General features: G+C 35.5%; 1 long non-coding RNA gene across 1 annotated transcript; it reads right to left on the reverse strand.

Moving 5' to 3' along the window:
* Positions 1-6,899: 6,899 nt before the first annotated feature.
* LOC132166392 (uncharacterized) lies at positions 6,900-9,671 on the reverse strand. Its single transcript, XR_015909490.1, has 3 exons — positions 9,473-9,671; positions 7,514-7,579; positions 6,900-7,423 (listed from the first exon to the last, which is right to left on the reverse strand). It is a non-coding gene; the product is annotated as an uncharacterized LOC132166392 (long non-coding RNA).
* Positions 9,672-14,368: the final 4,697 nt, after the last annotated feature.

Consider the following 14,368-nt stretch of genomic DNA (forward strand, 5'->3'; position numbering starts at 1 on the left):
ACCATGCTCGTAAAGAAGCTGGGGGGGAAAACTTGTTCCATCTTGCACAACGTGATACAGATGTCACACTGTAGTCGGTCAATATCCTGTTCGGTCAATGTTGTTGAACATAGGCACCTGAAGAATGTGGACATCTCAACAAGAGGTCTAACCACATTGCTTGGAAGTGAACCACGCAATGCAATAGGTAGAAGCTGCTGCATCAGTACATGACTGTCATGACTCTTTAACCCCGATATCGTACGGTCCTTCAGTCGTATACAACGAGAAATGTTCGAGGCATATCCGTCGGGCACCCTTACATTTCGTAGCACTTTCAAAAAATGTGTTTTATCATCCTTGGACATCGTGTGGGTAGCTTGTTGATAATAGGTCTTACCATCCTGTAGGTCCACAAATGTATGAAGTGTACGTCTCAAGCCCATTTCTTGCAAATCTAAGCGGGCGGCGTGGTTATCCTTCGTTTTCCCTGGAATGTCCAGTATTGTACCAAGTATGTTGTCCATGACGTTTTTCTCTATGTGCATAACATCAAGATTATGCCGCAATAAATTATCTTTCCAATACGGCAACCTAAAGAAAATACTTTTCTTCTTCCACACTACATGGCCATTATTCGTCTTCTGTTTTTTTCTTTCTTTTTTCTCAGCCTCCCTTGCCTGACCGGCGTTCTCATCCCCAAACACCATCCCTTCTAATTGGCTTATGACTTCATCTCCACTTGGCACATCAGGGGCACATTCTAGTTCTACGTTGCCGTCAAATGTGCTTTTGTTTCGTCTCCATGGATGATCCATGGGCAAGTATCGTCTGTGCCCCATATAACACCATTTATGGCCATGTTTTAACCATTTTGACCATGTCGAGTTCATACAACACGGACATGCCTTCTCACCCTTGGTAGACCATCCAGACAAATCTGCATATGCTGGGAAGTCATTAATTGTCCACATCAACTGCGCTCGCATAACAAAATTATTTTTCTTTGAGGCGTCATATGTGCGAACCCCTACATTCCATAGATCTTGTAACTCTTCAATTAAGGGTTGAAGGTAGACATCTATATCCATTCCAGGTGAACTTGGGCCCGGAATAATCAATGATAGTATAAAAGATGTGTGTTTCATGCACATCCAAGGAGGCAAGTTGTAGGGTACAACCATTACAGGCCAAGTGCTGTGCGATGTAGTCATATTCCCAAATGGATTAAATCCATCAGAGGTTAGTCCGAGCCTTACATTCCTGCTGTCCGCTGAAAACTCCTGATGTAAATTGTCAAATGACTTCCATGCTAAGCCGTCGGCTGGATGCCTCAATACGCCATCCTTAGTGCGGCCTTCTGCATGCCACCTCATAAAGCGTGCTGTATGTTCTGACATAAACAACCTCTGTAGTCGTGGTATGAGTGGAAACCACCGCAACACCTTCACCGGACGTTTCTTGCCCGATGATATGGGTTGACCGTCCTCATCTAAATTGATTGCTTCCGTCCATTTAGATTCTCCACATACGGTACATGAATCCAACTCTTTATTGCCCTTCCAGAATAGCATACAGTCATTACGGCACGCTGGAATCTTCTCATAGCCTAGTCCCATGTCTCGCAAAAACTTTTTCGCCTCATATGTATTAACTGGCAGAGTTTCACTAGTCTCGGGTAGCAACTGATTGATGAACTCTAGGAAAGCCGAGAAAATCGAGTTACTAACTCCACCAACACACTTCAAGTTGTACAGGTGAACAGTGGCACTTAATTTGCTATGTTTTGTCCCAGTATGAAGTGGCTTCTCCGCCTTTTTTAGAAGGGCATAGTACTTTAGTGCATCGCCTTCAGCGGCTTCTTCGGTCACAATTTCCTCACCCCCTTGCACTACGGCCTGAGGCTCACAATTGTCTTCCCTAACTACTTCGTGCATGCCGAATAAATCACGCAACATTCCGTGCATGTCTCCACCCTGATTTGCGGATGCACCCGCATCTGAGGCCGGGCGATTGGAATTAGACCCGGTATCAGGACCCTGTACATGCTTCTCACCGTGATAGAACCAAAGTGTGTATTCCGGCATCATTCCTTTTCCCCCTGTCAAGTGGTCGAATACGAAACCCGGCGGGTGGCGCCGGTTATTTCGACAAACCTTACAAGGGCAATAGATGAATCCATCAAGGGTTCTACAGTTACTAACTGCAAACTCCACAAACATTCTACACCCGTCTCTGTATTCCGTCGTACCCCTAGACTTTGTCATCCAACTCTTGTCCATTTTTATCTACGTACATGAGTTAGGAATAAATACATAAGACTTACAAATTGTATACATACTTTCAAGCACATGCATGTATATAAACATAAACCGATACCTAAATATTTGAACCACATTAGAAATATAAACCTATACATTCTCGTATAGGGTTAAATTGTTTATGTCCAAAAATATATACATATTCATGCGTATCTACATTCAACCGTACTGAAGGGTGTATTTATAACCCTTATCTATTATAATTAATCTACAAAAACCAAATAAAAAAAAAAATACTTGATCCAAAATTTAAGCATTTTCTTTGGTGGGGACCCTAAACAAATTAATTATAGCTAGCTTATAACTTATAAGGTTGTTCTAGTACATCTACCGAGCTAGGTTCGTTACGAGGACCCTAAATACAATAAATATAGCTTAAATGTCGTTAGCCTTTGGCATTAATTAGTAGGTGATGACATGCATGGGTCATACAACTCTTTTGTTTGGTGTATTTATTTATTTTGTATATGATATATATAAAGGTTAAAGGAATTTTGAGTGTATTGCAAATATGGCAAATGTTTTGGTAATATATATTTTTGGTTCGGACGTTTCTTGGGTTATTGACACATTAGATTAATTTCTTTCATATTAATCACAATTTTAACAAAATTCCAACTAGTTTTTAGGTAATATAAATTTTAATGCGTTATATTTCAACAAGAACAAGCTATATAAGTTCCTCAAATTAACCAAAATTTTATCCGTTTTGTATGGTTTTTTTTTTTGTTTGAAAAAATAATATATGTGGGATAGAATAAAGTAAGAATCAAATTGAATATATTTTGCAAGTGTTTTAGGTTATGTGTTTAATTATGATTAGATTTGTTAAAAAAACTCAAAACAAAAGTGCGAAAAAAAATAGTCTAAAAAACAAAGTCATGACTTTTTACTTATTCAATATAGCACGTCTATTTAAGTTTGACAAGGTTTGCACTTTTGCCAACTCTTTTTCCCGTTAAATCCATGTAATTCGGATTGAATCCTCGCGTTGTGTGACTTTATAACTTACAAATTAATCCATAACGTTTATAGTTAAAAGAATATTAAAAAACTCATTAACGTTGAATATTAATTAAACAAAGTCTTAAACTAAATCTCTATAAATATTATATCACCACGCACTACACGTACTAATTAATTAGAAGGTCAAACGATATTGAAATGAATGATAGATTAAAATTCATATAATGTTTTATAAATTCTTTACTAATAAGCCAACCTTTAGCAATTATATTTTCAAACAAAAACCTAGCTAGCATGAGAAACATCATTTTGCATGCATGTGCATATCCAACGTACAATAAGTAATTAATTATTAGATATTCCTAAAAAGAAAAAAAATTTCAGCTCAATTAGATGCTCACAAATACTCAATCCAGTGCATTATTGAAATATATGACAGAATAAAACATCAAATTTATAAAACAACACAATATTATGCAATAAAACAATATTCTGCAATATTAAAACAAAATTATATATAAAATAAATCAATATTTATAGTTATAAAATAAAACAATATATATATATACATATATATATATATATACCTGCAGGAGAGATGGTGGAGATTGGCCGGAGAATCGCCGGAGACGGCAACGGCGAAGTGGACGTGGCCGCCGGAGAGAGCTAGCCCAGAGAGAGTCAAACGTTGCTGCTGCGAAGAAAATGAAAATGAAGAAAATGAGAAAATGAAGGAGGAGCTAGAAGAAAATGAGGAAGAGTGAGGGAGGAGATAGAAGAAAATGAAGAAGAACCATACCTGCAGGGATGGCGCGCGGGAGAAGAGAAGTGTGCGTGCCTGCGTGCGTGCGTGCGTGCGTGCGATAATGGAATAGCAGGGGAAAGAGAGAAAATATCAGGGAAAATCAAAAAAACAAAAGAAAAAAAAATGATGATTAAAAAGTAAGAAGCTGCGTGCGATGGGACGGCCAGCAGGCGCTGGCCTTCCCAACGCACGTTCCTGACGTGCCTAAGTGGCCCGTCAGGAATATATTTATATATGTATATATATAAATATGTTTATATATATGTTATAGTATTAATTATATATATTAATACTAATATAACTAATATTTGTCTGTTTTGTATGTATATATATACATGTACGTTTATATGTTTATAATTAATATAGCATTAATTATATTAATACTAATATAATTTATGTTTTCCTCTTTTGTATTTTATTTGAGTTCTCATGTATTTGGTTTTATTTTATGTACGTGAATAGTGCAGTTACTCTTACAAATTAACAACAATTTCATTTTAACGTGTATGGCTCAAACCTAAATAATATATAGCGTGCATGATTTATATATATATATATATATATATATATGTGTGTGTGTGTGTGTTTGTCAAAACTTTAATATCATCTATCACCAATATTGTTACTTTAATTATTTTAATTAATGAAATACCAAATTTGGTATCTCATAATTAAATGAATGAGATCGAGAAAAATGCATGTTATATATATATATCCTTTAGTCTAATTTGAACCATGCATGCACGTTAAATAGCCATGTTATATATTTATCCTTTTGCATGGTTTTGCTATATATATATATATATATACGGTATCTCGAGTAAAACATGGCTAACAGTTGGGAATTTTCTTATTTTTTTTTTTAATTTTGAATGTTCAAATGGCATGGGTTACGGTACGTGTTATAAAAGAGAAGTATATATATATATTAAAGTACTGGCCGGTGTTTGTTTTCTAAAAATTAATTTTATTGAATGTTAATTGGAATTCAATCATATTGTACAATATTAAATTAATCTGATAATGTTGGGATCAATCCTATAGATATATATATATATATTATATTTACTGACGTGTCAAATTGACACGTCAGCAATTATTGACGTGTCAAATTGACACGTCAAGATTTATTGACGTGTCAAATTGACACGTCAATAAATTTATTGACGTGTCAATTTGACACGTCAATAAATCTTGACGTGTCAATTTGACACGTCAATAAATATTGACGTGTCAATTTGACACGTCAACAATTGCTGACGTGTCAATTTGACACGTCAATATTTATTGACGTGTCAGTATTTGACACGTCAGTAAATAATCAGCCAATTATTTATTAATTTTAAAATGATGTCACATTTAAATTTGGTTCAAATTTACTGACGTGCCAAAGTGACACGTCAGTAAATACTGACGTGTTGTTTTCAACACGTCAGTAAATATTGACGTGTACCTTTTAACACGTCAGTAAATAATTTGCTGACGTGCTACTTTTAACACGTCAGCATTTACTGACGTGCCAAAAAAATGTTACTGTTTGACACGTGAAGAAATGACCTTTTTTTTGTAGTGTAGGAAGAGCAAAAAAAAAAAAGGCTAAATGTGGCAACACTTTTCAAGGGAGTTATTTTATTTTTCATTGTTTCTCTCACATGTTTTATCTTTTTTCCAAATCTTTTCCTACTTTTTCTCTGCATATTCTTTTTTTTCCAAAAATTTTCCCATTTTTCCTCTCACATGTTCTCTTTTTCTCAAAACTTTTCTTACTTTTAATAATATTTTAATAGAATAGATAGAAATATAACTAATCGGATGTAGAGACATTTAAAAATGGTTTAGCTAAATTAGATAAAAGTGAGTTTTGAAAAGTCATTTTACATAAAAATATAGCTCCTCCATTAGGAATGCTATAAGGGCTTCGTTTGATAAGCGATTTTGTTTTAATTTTGGTTCGATACTGTAGCAGGAAGTGATTGATGTGAAAAAAAAAAAAGTAAGAATATTTTTTTTAAAAAAATGAAAAAGTAAGAATGTTTGATATGAAAAAATGAAAAATTTTTGTTTTGTAATAATTTTTTATATGAAAAATAATAAAAAATGATTGATATGATGTAAAAAGTAAGAAAACATTAAAAAATAAAAAAGTGTGATGAATAGTATAGAGCCAAAAATAGGCAAAATCGTTTATCAAACGATGCCAAGGTCTCTCCTCTTTTTTATAAGCATCACCAAGTTAACCACGGGTCCAACGTAAAGCGGGTAAACTAAGGCCCCATCCGCATACTATGGGCCAAAATGATCAGCCCGCTACAAATGGCCACGAGATTGCCCTTCTTGGCTAGCTTAGAAACTTTTGTATGGCCTTTCTTAGGCTCAAAGTTTTTTCATTTGGCATTTAAATTTATTCACAGCCTCGACCTGCCCAGATTTCACTACTTGAGATTTGATTATCCTAATCGGACCACTTTATTTTTCTTAAACAATCAATTTTCTAGTTACAACTTTGTCCCATTTACTCGAGGTTACACTCAAAGTCAGTGGTGAAAACATTCCTTTGATTCATCAAGTCGAAATATATGTAAACAATCCTTCGATTCTGGGAACATGGCCAAAAGAGGGAGAGCAAGTTAGAGCAAACCAAACCAATTTCCACCCCCTCAATCTTAGGCTTACTTGCCCTTATATCATCAAGTTTAGCATATCAAGGAAGTTACCAGAATCATATATAACACAAAAGCCACTGTTTTTTCCACCAAATTAACATCTCCCACCAAGAACCGAATGATATTTTTTTTTTGGCAACATCCATGCTCTTCAAAATCTTCATCAAAACACCAAGAACAACTTTTGGATTTCGCACTCACCAAATTAACATCTAACCCAAGCCACCCACAAAATATGGTTTTAAACCCATAATTACACATAAGCATACTCTTGCCATTCTTCTTCTTCTTGCTCCCGTTGGGCGTGGAGTCAAAATTTTTTTAAAACATTATACACGTAAAGAACTCAGAAATGGGCAGGAAAAGTGTTTCAATTCATACCAAAGACGCAGAATAAGTAGAGAAGGACAAAATCATGGCTGGGGGGAGATGGCCGGCGAGTCACATGAAACTTGGTTTGCAGAAGGAAGATGTTTCAAGGCTTCGGGCGGCATGGGAAAGTCGTGTACCTCAAAATTGGATACGTCAATCTCTGGGTGATTCTCTTTAAGGATCCTCTTGAGCTTGTCAAACCCAGCACGGTAGCCCTCCATAAAGGTGGCCTCTAACATCAAGTTAATATTCCCAAACTGGGTCTTAAGGATGGACGACATGGCTCTATAACCCTCCAAGTCATCCTTAAAAGCAGCCTGTGTGTAAACAATGAACAACAAAGAACTAACACGTTTATTTTGGCACAAAGCTGCTGGAGAATACGAGTTTGATCGAAAATTACAAACCTTGGTTGCGAGTTGCTTCCTGCGAGGCTTTTTGTTTCTGCGAGCAGTTTGCTTCGTACGGGTCATCTGCGAGAAAATACCAGAATTAAAATCATCCACAATCTCATTCTCTATGCTTCGGTCTTGCACTCTATATAATTGAACGTTGACTTTCTGTTTGATTGCCAAGAAAAAAAATGAAAGAACCAAAGAAAATCCAAATTTTACGAAATTTCAGAATTTAAATCTTTAAAACCCGCTCCGCTAAGAGCATTCCTATTGAGCTCTTCAAATTCTGCTTTCCTTCAAACATTTGAAAAAACTAATAAAAAGAACAAACTACTACTCTATTTCAAATTTAACTTTAATTAACCAGGCTCTCCAAATAACAAGAGCCAAAAAGTCATTCCCAAGCAGGTGCATTGATCATTGATGTTAGAAGAGTTCCGAGACTTCACTACATGCACGAGGGACTCCCACCTATGAGAGATATCAAGCATTGCATTGACTTAGTGCCTAGAGTTAGCCTCCCTAAACTTTCACACTACCGGATGAGCTCCAAGGAGAATGAAATTTTGCAAGAGCAAGTTAGAGGGGCTAATGCAGAGGAGACAGTGGCGGGAGAGTATGAGCTCATGTGTCGTGCTAGCCTTGCTTGTACCAAAGAAGGATGGTAGTTGGCGGATGTGTTGTGGACAATCGACCTATCAACAAGATCACGATGAAGTATCGGCATCCTATCCATCGGATAGGCAATATGTTTGATATACTGTCAGGAGCTAAGATCTTTTCGAAGATCGATTTAAGAAACGGATATCATCAAATCCGTAACCAACCAAGAGATGAATGGAAGATTGCATTCAAGATTAAAGAAGGACACTACGAGTCAATGATTATGCCATTCGGATTGTCAAATGCATCGAGCATATTCATGCAACTCATGCACCAAGTATTGAAACCTATCATCAGTAAATTCATTGTAGTTTTATTTCGATGATATTCTTATTTACAGTCGCAACACGGGAGAACACATGGATCATGTAAGGAATGTAATGGAGACCCTCCATTATAACAAATTGTTCGTCAACTTGAAGAAGTGCAACTTCATGATGGACCAACTACTTTTCCACGAATTTATAATTAGTTCAGATGGGATTCAAGTTGATGAAGAACAGGTGATAGCAATCCAAAAATGGCATACACCCAAGATAGTGAGAGAAGTGAGGAGTTTTCATGGGTTAGCAACCTTCTATCGAAGCTTTGTTCGAAATTTTAGCAATATTGTAGTCCCTATCACCAAGTGTATGAAGAAAGGGAAGTTCAATTGGGATGAAAAAGCCGAGCGGAGTTTCAAACTCATCAAAGAGAAGCTATGTACAGCAACGGTACTAGTTTTACCGTATTCGACAAATTGTTCGAGGTTGAGTGACGTAAGCCGGTCGAGTTTTTCAGTGAGGAGCTCCGAAAGACAAGGCAGAAGTGGTCAAGATATGAACAAGAACTCGATGCTATTCTGAGAGCATTGAAGGTATGGGAGCACAACTTTATTCAATGAGACTTCACCCTCTACACGAACCATCAAGCTCTGAAGTTTATCAACAGCCAGAGGAACCTTAACCAAGTAGGTAGCTGACGCTATGAGCCGCCTAGCTATGCTGTTAAGAGCCATGAAGGCTGAGGTGAAAGGATTTGAGTGCCTCAATGAGCTATTGTTAGGCTATGTGGAGTACTCTGGCAACCAAACATGCGTAAAACAAGAGAGGTCCTCTCAGAAAACTCAACCACATCAAACAACAAAAGTCCAATAAAATCTCATAATAGTAATCCTTACTTATCAACTAATTAACGAAAGACTACACCTTCTGAAGCAAGAAAGTTCCAAAACCCTAACTTTCAATTGAAACCATTTCAATTTCAATATACAACCGAAATAGAAAACCCTGAGTTTCAAAAATATAGAAAGGAAAAAAGAAAACTTACCTCTCTAAGCTTCTGCCTCTCTCTCTCTGAACCAAAGATTTGTAAAAGCCTGAGGTTGAGGTCTATATATAGCGTGGAGTCGGGATCGGACGAATATAATTGACTATCTGTGTGATTTCTCTGTAAGAGATCGGACGGCGGATGAATTGTGTTTTCTATACTGAAGTGGACGGCGTGGATGAGGTTTTAGGTGGTGACGCCTGAATCTTAGATTTCCATTGGCTGAAGTTAATTGAACTTTGAGAGACGCTTTGTTTTACTATGAAGAATTAAGATTTTTTCAAGTTTATTTGAACTGAATAAACTAAAAAGGATTTAATTTGGGACAAGTTTTTTTTTTTTTTTTTTTCAAATTAAATTCACTATTTTATTAAAATTAACAAAATATGGTACAACATACCTGCTTTTGTACAACGTAATATTATTTATTAGATTATTATACTAATATTATATAACTTAATGATATAATAATAAAAATCAGTACTTAAAAAAAGTAAATAAAAATTAATTTTTATTAACAGTAGCATAATATATTACTAAATGGAACTTCTCTTTTTTATATGCACCACGCTGGTACCTGCGAGTGCAATGTACGGTGGGGGAAATAAGGCCCCATCCTCTTAACAATGGGCCGAAATGATCGGCCCACTATAAACGGCCTAAAAATGGAAAGCGTTAAGTTGAGTTCAAAAATCACTCAAATATTAATTCAGAAAAGGGGTTGAGTTGAGTTGGGAAAAATGTAGTTCTCAAACAAGCCCCAAACTCTGGGATTGTCATTAATATATATATATATATATATATATATATATATATATATATCCATTGATTCTGGGATTCAATGTTCCATGAGGGAACAAACCCACATTGTAGATCCAAAATAAGTACCAAGTAGATCTCGAACTACTGCTATAGTTGTGGAAGGCTAGGCCACTAAAGAGGAACATAGCCTGATGAACAGCCTTTTTTTCTGTTCTTTTTTTATGAATGAAATTCCATTGTCCTCTAACAATCAGCTACAAACTCCAGGAAGCAGCTTAGCCTTTCTTAGCAACCAAAGATGATATACAGCTGCACTAAATAAAACTCAGCTTGGAGAGGCTAATATGTTTGGTAAAAAAATTTAAAAATATTTTTGAACTTTTTTGGAAAAATATGAGATGATACATATTTTGATTGAATGTAATCAGTATTGCTTAATTATTAGCCTGCAATCCCAGGGTCCAAAGCCCCAACGAAAGAAAATATGCCTATTAACAGTGTCAACACAATCACAGCAAAAGGAGCAACAAGAAGTATCACCAATATTATAGCCCCAACCCAGCAATGGGTCACCAGTGGAAAGTGCTTTATGAAAAACAAGCCAAAAAAAGAAGAAAGCTCGATCTTGTTTAGGGATGGCTAGAGCAAAACCATACGTTACCATATATCCAGATGGGTGTGCGGGACATGGGAGTAAAAAATCCAATAAAGACAATACACAAGATAAAGAAGTCAGAAAGGGCAGGGAAAATGTTTGATCGACAATCAAAAGTGTTTCATTTCATACAAAAGTACTGAATGTACACCCACCAAAAGACGCAGAATAAGTAGAAAAAGACACAAAATCATGGGCGGGGGGGAGACGACTTGGATCCTTAATCTGTCAAATGAAACTTGGTCTCAGTAGAAGGAAGACCAGCTCAACCGACACAGCTCCTTGAGATCATCAAGATCTTTCAAGGCTCCTGGCGGCATGGGAAAGTCATGTACCTCAAAATGCGAGACATCAATCTCTGGGTGATTCTCTTTAAGGAACCTCTTGCCCTCCGCAAACCCAACACAGTAGCCATCCATAAAAGTGGCCTCTACGATCACGCTAATAATCTCGTTAGCAAGCTCAAACATGGCTCTGAACTCTGCCTCCAACTCATCCATAACGCCGAGAGACTTCCTCAGCAGCTCCTGCTACTTTCCGATGAGGCCAGAGGTTGGGAGTGTATATATATACATATAGAGAGCGTGTGAGGGATACGCGCATCTTGTCCCAAAGCACTTTGGAAGCTGAAATGGGAAACCTGGTCATAATGTGGTGTCAGTTAAGTTCACGAGAAGCCTTAAGCATTTAATATTTGTCAGTTAGTTGGTCGATTGTTTTGATTTCAAGTGTCTTTTGAAATCCTTCTTGTATGTTTTAGAATGCTTGGAAGAACTTGGGTCCAAATTAAGATTTGGGAACGAACGTAAAATCAATTAGCTCTAAACGTTGAATCAACTTTTTGTTATTTTACCTAACTACTTGTTACGAGCACTAAACGTCAAGCTTTACTAATATTTCTCTATTATTTTTTATGAAAAGGGAAAAAAAAAAAAAAAAAAAAAATCCAAGTTCACATTTGAAAAGAGAAAATAATGAAAGTAAATAAATAATAAATGGTTAAAGAAAAACTAGCACCAAATATGGTCAGAAATTCTGACAAATGCGAGACATCAATCTCTGGGTGATTTCTCATTAAGGATCCTCTTGCCCTCCTCAAACCCATCACGGTAGACCTCCATGAAAGTGGCCTCGACGATGACGCTAATAATAATCTCGTTAGCAAGCTCAAACATGGCTCTCTCAGCCTCCAACTCATTATATATATATATATATATATATATATATATATATATATATAGAGAGAGAGAGAGAGAGAGAGAGAGAGAGAGCTTGCGAGGGATACGAGCATCTTTGTCCCAAAGCACTTTGGAAGCTGAAATGGGAAACCTGGCGTTCATGCGCAGGTTCACGAGAAGCCTTTTGACATTCTTTCGCGTTAAGCTTTTTGTTGATGCACGATTTTCATGTACAACAGCTCTGAATGGTGTGATCTGAATGGTGTGATCTTCGTTCTTTGTGGCGTCTCTGATCTTCAGCTCCTATAAAATAATAAGAGCGTCAAAGGGTCTTCGGGCTGGGTGCCGCGAAGGCTCTCTAATACTTAAGTCAGTGATATGTTTGAACAATAAGAGTTTAAGTAAGAAATAAATTTAGAGATTAAAGAGTCAGCCCTCTAGAATAGTTGGGAGACCCCCTTTTTATAGGGGTTTAGTAGCAACTTGTTAACTGAGAATCCACGTGTCCACTTTAGTGGAAGGTGATATGGTGCTGTTTTATGATATGGATTGCTGAGGATCCATGATGTATCATATGGGCAAAGTGATTAAGTGGTAATGACACTTGGTGTTTGGTGTTAGCATAGTTGGTTAATTTATTTTAGTGAAGTCATGTATTTATATTATTTGTTAAATAAATAAACTATTGATTTGTTGACTCATTGGCGATAAGTGTTGAGGTCTTGTATTATTGTTTATTTGTTGGGAAAATATGACCCAACACTTTTAAAGGTTGTCAGTTAGTTGGTCGATTGTTTTGATTTTAAGTGTCTTTTGAAATTCTTTCAAAAAAAAGAAAAAAAAAAAAAAAAAAAGTATCTTTTGAAATCCTTCTTGTATCTAGTCAAGTTGTTAGAGCATTTGTATTGTTTTAGTATATTTTTAATGAAAAATGGTTAATTAACACACATTTTATTTAGTTTAGTTAACAAGTTTTAAAAGACATCATATATTCGATTATCTTTTTTTTTTTATCTATATAATTTTTTTTTTTTATAAGGATTATATTTTTGTCTAAAGATTCTACGGAGTGAGAAATAGTAAGAGCAAATTTTGAGAAATTAGAGATGTAGAAGATAAATAATATGAGCAAATTTTGGGAAAAGAGAGATGGGAAGAGAGAAATAGTATATTAATGAGATAGATATGTGAACAACATGTAGCGGTGAATGCAACAAAATTGTATTTTGCATTTAAAATACGTAATCCAATGTATAAGGTTTTTTAGTGTTTTACTTATCTATTTTAGATAAAAGTAAAAAATGGCTAAGCCATTGTGAATGCTCTAAAAGACGCTATATATCTGATATCTATTTTTTTTTTTTTATCTATATCATTTAATTTTTTTTTATAAAGAACGTATTTTTTTGAAAAGATCCTATTTATCAACTTTTGGAAAAAAATGAATGCGGAGAGATAAATAGTATGAGAAAATTTTGAGAAAATAAAGATGTGAAGAGATCAATAGTAATGAATGTGTAAACAGTGCCCGCTACATGTGACGGTGCACTGTTTACAATTGCAAAAAAAAAAAAAAAAAGTATTTTATATTTAAGATGTATAATCCAATGTAAATAATTTTTTAGTGTTTAAATAAAATGAGAAATGACAAAGCGATTGTGATATGTGAGTGCTCTTAAAGAATGTTGTTAGATAATGGGTTAATGGGTCCAAACAGTCGGTAGTTTATTTTCTTCAGGCAAGATTACGTGTACGTGAAAATAGAAAATAAAGGAGGGGCAACTCAAACACAGCAAGAATTCTCTTTAGTGCCAACACCTAAAACTATTGGAAGAACTTGGGCCGAAATTAAGATTTTGGAAAAAATGTTAAAATTATTTTGTTTGATTTACCTAATTTGTAATTAGCTTTATATAGTATTAAAATGAATTCAGATGTTCTTAAAGTATACTAAAAAAATAATTTACTTCTTACAATCAAATTTCGTCTATCAACTTATCAGATTTTGATACTGTGACACGTGAGATCCAAAAAAATTGTGACATGTATTCTACTTAAATTAGTATTACTCGAACATATTTTTCAAAACAAATTTTAGTTTTTGAAATTCCAATATCATCATATGGGTGAAGTAAAAGAGCACACAGCGTGCAAATTTTTTTTTTCTTTTAATTAAAAAAAAAAAAATTGTACAAGCGTGCACGGCACGCCGTGTGCTGTGTATTAAGGTCCTACGCACTCTAGTAACCAGAGATGCTCACGTAGTCACATGCTGGGCCTAAACTAAGATTTCTTTTTCGG

The sequence above is a fragment of the Corylus avellana genome, chromosome 11, assembly GCF_965113065.1.
Source record: "Corylus avellana chromosome 11, dhCorAvel1.hap1.2, whole genome shotgun sequence".
Lineage (NCBI taxonomy): Eukaryota > Viridiplantae > Streptophyta > Magnoliopsida > Fagales > Betulaceae > Corylus > Corylus avellana.